This window comes from Primulina eburnea, chromosome 14, assembly GCF_022965805.1.
Source record: "Primulina eburnea isolate SZY01 chromosome 14, ASM2296580v1, whole genome shotgun sequence".
In the NCBI taxonomy this organism is placed as follows: domain Eukaryota; kingdom Viridiplantae; phylum Streptophyta; class Magnoliopsida; order Lamiales; family Gesneriaceae; genus Primulina; species Primulina eburnea.
Window position 1 is genome coordinate 8099397 of NC_133114.1, and position 4320 is coordinate 8103716.

The following is a 4320-nucleotide window of genomic DNA, read 5'->3' on the forward strand; positions in this document are numbered from 1 at the left end:
AGCTACTGTCCAGTACAACATTTCATCCTCAGACAGATAGTCAGTCAGAGAGGGTGATACAGATTTTAAAGGATCTACTCCGAGCTTGTGTGATTGATTCCTAGGGAAGTTGGGAGCCGAAGCTACATCTAGTGGAGTTCACCTATAACAACAATTTTTAGTCGTCTATATGAATGGCTCCGTATGAGGCACTCAATGGAAGGAAATGCATATCCCCTATTCATTGGGAAGAGGTAGTAGAGAGAGCTGCGATAGGACCAGAAACTGTTCAGCATACAAAAAATTGAGTTGTCAGAATCCAGGACAGGATGAAGACTGCACAGAGTCGAAATAAAAGTTATGCTGACAAAAGAAGACGGGATCTCGAGTTTACAGTCAGAGACTGTGTTTGTGAAAATAGCACTTATGAAGGGTATTATGAGATTTAGCAAGAAAGGCAAACTCAGTCCAAGGTTCATTGGACTATTAGAGATCTTATACAGAATGGGAGCATTAGCGTATCGAGTGGCGTTGCCACTTACTCTTGTTGGAGTTCACAATGTTTTCCACGTGTCTATGCTTCGCAAGTACATGTCGAATCCCTCACATGTACTAAATTTTTAACCACTTCAGCTTACACCAAATTTGTCATACGAGGAGAGGCCGACTCAAATCTTAGGCAGTTAAGAGAGGAGGCTCGGAATAAAGTAATAAAGTGGTCAAGGTCAAGTGGCTGAATCACTCAGAGGAATAAGCTACTTGGGATACCGAGACTGACATGAGGAGTCATTATCCGAATTTGTTCGGTGAGTCTTAATTTCGAGGATGAAATTTCAGTTAAGGGGGAGGAATTGTAACGTCCAAAAATCCGGTTACGTAAACCGCATGCGTGAAAATTATTAAATTGCTAAATTAATTTAATTAAATGATTTTGGATACATGAATGATATATTTTGATTGACTAAATGATTAATTATGTTATTTTTCTTAAATAAAGATTTTCAGACGAATATCGGTGGTTGGCCGGGGACGGAGAACCGGATACGATTAAGGTGTTAAGATTTAAAATTTATATTTTTATTTTTAGTTAAGAAAATATTTATTTTTAATAATTTAATAATGTTAGCATTTTTAATGTCAAATTTAAATTAATTAGTGGGAACAAGGAATTTAATGTAATTTATATGAGGTTTTGGAAATAAGTGTTTTTAAATCTTTTAAATTTGAGACCTAATGATTTTATTAATCGTATTGGGTCTAATTTATTAATTAAAAACTAAGATTGATTAAGCCCATTAATTAAGTGATTAAGAAGCCTTTTATTATTATTTTTTTAAAAAGGTCCTAGCCATAGACACACACACACACACCAAGTTACGTGAATCGAGAGGGGTGAAGAAACGGCCGAAACTTGGAATCTTTGGCAAGGGAGTTTTTGATGTTTTTTCTCCTTCGTTTTTCAATTTTCTTCATCGTTTTTAATTTTTTTTCTCCTTTGTTTTTCAATTTTCTTCATCATTCCTCCTTCCAACAACAATCACTCGACTCTCTTGCATCCTAAGGTGGGTTTTTAGTGGATTTATGTCGAGAAAAAAGGGTAGAAATCGTCATCCGTTCGTCACCGTTGTTTCACTGCTTTGATATTCATATTTTTAGTGTTTTAAACATAAATACATGCTCTAAACCTTTCTTTTGGATCATTCAAACCATATTATCCATGTTTATGATGTTTTGAATGAAAAACAAGATAATCAAGTTTTATTAACGTTTTGAATAATTTATTTTAAAATTTCGTAGTTTTTAATGCACGTTTCAGTCGCATTATGATTCCTAGGGACTCGCTGCCACTAAGGGGATGGGCGATGATGTTTAGAAGTCCTAAAGTGATTCCCATGTAGGTTAGAAAATGGATGGAACAGGAGGGAAAAGCATCGAGTCTTTCTCAGGCTGTATAGCATGTGTTGGGTTCGGTTTTGGGGAAAGAAAAGCGGAAAGATGGCTCATGGTGGGCTATGCACGGGATCTGGTGCATGAGCGGTCCAGTAGGGTCCTAGGAGGGTGGGTAATGGGCTGGAGTTGGTCTAGCTAGTGGCTGGTCGAAGGTGGCTTATGGGAAAAGAGGGTCGCGACGCGCGATTGTGGGGAAACCGTTCGTTTTGGCTATGGCTGAGGGAAGAGGCTGAACTGTCGTCTCATATGGGCTGGACCGTGGCTAATGAGGGTGGACTAGGGTCTAGTAAGTCGTGGTTCGAATTTGGGAAAAAATTATTAAGTTTTGAGTTAAATCGGATTACGAAACGGAATTACAGTTTAGCGATCAAATTAAATAAATCAAAGGGCATGAGTTTACGTTTAAGAAAATTATTTTAAGTTAAAAATTAGGTTTTATGATGGTTCGGGACAGGCTCGAGTCAAAACCTAGAAGTTCGGGTTCCAAGGGTAGAATGTTCATTTTATGTCCTCGGGTAGTTCGAATGTCCTCGCAATGTGCCGAGGGGTCATAATACATGTTAAATGATTTCAAAAATAATTATGGTGAATTTATGGTATTTTTAAATACAGTTGAGCGATTTTTCCAAAAATGCTTATTTTACGATTTTTGGAGGATATGATATTTTACAAATAAAAAGAAAGGAAACTTCCTACTTTATGAGGAGTTTCGTCCTCGAAACTTGGCTATTCCGATCTTCGAAGAGACGAGGGTATTGCTCTCACATATTTTCTTCCAACTCCCCGGTAGCTTTTTTTTCGGTGTGATTGGACCATTGTACTTTGACATATGGAATATCGTCGTCTTCGTACTTGGGTCATTTTTATCCACAATTCGGATAGAAAGTTTCTCATATTTTAGTTCCACATTCGGGTTTCCTTCTATTAGGAATGGTCCCGCTTCAAGAATATGACTTGAATCTGGAATATATCTTCTTAGTTGCAAAACATGCGAGGCATTGGGAATTATTAACATGTCGAGTGAGAGTGCTAATCTATAAGCAAGTGTTCCCAATTTCTCTAGAATTTCAAAAGGTCGAACATATCTAGGGTTCATTTTCCTAGCCTTATTGAATCGGATCACACTTTTCATGGGTGACACTTTCACATATTCTTTTTTGCCCACTTCAAATTCCACATCTTCTCTTTAAATCAGCCCAGCTTTTCTGTCGATCTCGTACAGTCTTTAGTCTCTCCTTGATCATAGTAACTTTATCCATTGTTTATTGGATTAGTTTGGGTCTGTTAATGGTTTTTCCCCTACCTCATCCCAATGTAGGGTGATCGACATTTTCGCCCATACATAGCTTTTTACGATATCATTCCAATACAGATGTGATAACTATTATTGTAATCGAACTCAATTAAGGACGGATGTTCGCTCCTGTCACGCCCCGAGTCCGAAGCATCAGTGACATCCGACATTTTTTAACAATTATATTGAAAACAATAAAGCCTCGTATCAAATCAAACCGGTCTTTTTCATAAATAGAGTATTGTCTTACAATGACAATGAAATAAAATACATCAGATTTGAGAAATGCGGAAAACTGAAACAAAATGGATACATTGATTCTTGCTTTTGGCCATCGATCACCAACCCCAGAAAGCTTCCTGCTTTTCCTCATTGATTTGTTCCTCATTTTTATCTGAAATTGTAAGGGGGTGAGTGTTTTGGGAAACACTCAGCAAGTGGGGGTCGATCGATTCCAAAGATACATATAGAACTTAGTTTTCTTAAAACGTTCTTTTAACAGATTTTCAAAACATAATATTCTTAACTTATCAGAACAGAGACAAATTGAATAAATGACAGAATTCAGCAGATGATTCAGAACAATTAAGAAACCGATTACTCAATTCAGAACAGAACATATCAAAACAGACGGAACACTGTTACTCATCTCATTTACATGGTCAAATTGTCCCCAATATGTTAGTCCTCTAAGGGGTGAGGCCAGAACACGATTTTGTACCCACCGATAGGGGCCAGACAGAAATGGTTTTATACCCAAAATTGGGGGGCCAGACAGAATCACAATTCTCGTCCCATTTCAAATTCGAATCGTAACAGTGCAAACATAATTCGGAAGTCACAGACAGAACTTTTCAGATATTCAGATTTCAGAGTTTCCATACTGACATAGCGGAATCAAGAAATTCGAAGCACAGAAGAGAACACATAATCGATCAAATTTTAAAATAAAACATGCAGATTTGATGTCATGTTATTGATATCAAGGTTTAAAAATACAAACGAAGTACATAACAAAAGCTCACTTACTTGATTTTTATACAAAGCTCTTTCTTAAAATTTCGGCAGTACTTCGGCGCAATTCCAACAATTACTGT